This window comes from Bombina bombina, chromosome 4 (genome assembly GCF_027579735.1).
Source record: "Bombina bombina isolate aBomBom1 chromosome 4, aBomBom1.pri, whole genome shotgun sequence".
In the NCBI taxonomy this organism is placed as follows: Eukaryota; Metazoa; Chordata; class Amphibia; order Anura; family Bombinatoridae; genus Bombina; species Bombina bombina.
Window position 1 is genome coordinate 220,076,213 of NC_069502.1, and position 1,922 is coordinate 220,078,134.

At 33.9% G+C, this 1,922-nt stretch overlaps 1 non-coding gene across 1 annotated transcript; it reads right to left on the reverse strand.

The window, feature by feature from the left end:
- Positions 1–1,144: 1,144 nt before the first annotated feature.
- Positions 1,145–1,293, reverse strand: LOC128658621 (small Cajal body-specific RNA 14). The gene has a single exon (XR_008402293.1). It is a non-coding gene; the product is annotated as a small Cajal body-specific RNA 14 (non-coding RNA).
- Between the last annotated feature and the right edge of the window lie 629 nt (positions 1,294–1,922).

Sequence of the window (1,922 nt, forward strand, 5' to 3'; positions counted from 1 at the left end):
CTCCTGTCTGCACAAAATATGGCACCCTTTTGTTGGAAGGGAGTAGAGGTGCTACCAGCATGTGAGCAGCTTCCCACCAGTAAATGTATTGCTGCGTACTTACAGGCAGCATTGCACTTTCATTAAATTGCTTATTGCACCAGTCTTGTACCTGTAATGCTGATTAACTGGCTGTGAAGTCTTGGAAAGTTTTGGATGTAATCAATTACACATCTGGGAGCGCCCAGGACTCCCTGTCTACTCAACCAGTGCTAGAGGGCAAGACAGGCGCTGGGAGCAATCCCACCATTTACACTACAGGGTTTCACCCAGAAACCCTTCAAGGAAAGGTAGCTACCTAATTGGTGTGATTTATTTTTGTGTGTGTGCAGATGGTAGGGGGAAAAGTAGCTTTTATTTAATTTTAAGTTAAAGCAAATCTTTATTACAACTAACATTCTGGATCTGTTTGTACAAAGGGTACATTTTACCATAATTTTAAATCGAAAATGTGTTTCTTATTGAAGCATTTCCTTTAAAAAGTTGACCTTTGAGCTTTAACATAGTCAGAATATTGAGCACTACATTATACAGCATTTTGTATGGACTAAAAGGGAAATATATGTATTTATCTTTATGACTATTACTATGAGTTTATAAAGTACATTATATTAACTTATGGTATGTCCTTCACAGGACAATTACATGAAGAATCCTGGAGTTTTTACAGAAAAATATTATTATAGAGACAAGCATGCGCGTCCGCAAAAAATTTTCCGGATGGGGGGGGGCAATAAAGTGAAATATGTCTAGATAATGAACACAAGCACACACACACACACACGTACATATCGAGGGGTAGAAAGTTTTTACTATATGCTAATACAATTTTAAACATTTTTTTTGGTTGTAATAAAATTAATGTCTTATAAATGAAAATATAAGGATCATATTGTTTTATTTATTATGTGTTTATTTGATTTGTTGCATTAAATAGTTAATCAAAATAAAGCACAAAAGAACCAACATAAGTTAACCTGTACATATAAAGCCTAAAATTCCTAACAGTACGTTACCTAAAATGTGCAATTAAACATTGCTCTATTTGTGCTATTTACAAAACGTTTAACAAACTATTGAGTATGTGAGTACAGAAAGTGTTAACTTTGTATAGAGCAATGGCGGCTGGTGACTTTTGAAGATGGGGGAGTACTAGCCCCGCCCCTCAGATGCTCCGCCCATTTTAATGTGTGTGTCTGTGTATATATATATATATATATATATATATATATATATATATATATATACATACACATACATACACACACACACACACACTCTGCCAGTTACCTTAACACATCCTTATGTACAAGATGAGGGCAGTGTGTTATATGAATTACTGTGTGTTGTTAAAGTCTGTGTGTGAGGTATGTAAATAACTAACCTGTGGATATTGAAAGACAAGAGCACCACATACACCCTGCAGTTACTATATATATATATATATATATATATATATATATATATATACACATACACACACACACACAAGTAGAAAATAAGGCACTCGCTGGGAAAGGTCTATATATGCTGGGTATAAGAGTCCTTTCACTGGGGCAGTATAAGTATATATATATATATATATATATATATATATATATATATATATATATATATATATTTAACCCACAGAAGAGCACTCTCATTTCAAAGTCAAAATGCCAGGGTGCTAGTAAATATTGAATAAAGGTAACAAGAACTTGCACTCACTGGTCTTTTCTTCAAAACAATCAGCCAATCTGGTAACCTGTATTATCTAAAGGTCTATCTTTCTGTCCCACGGGACAACTTAATAAATTCGAAATAATTAAAGATATACAGCTGTATATACGAAAACTTAACCTAAAAAAATTCTTTGCCAAAAAATCTGATCCCACCCTGTC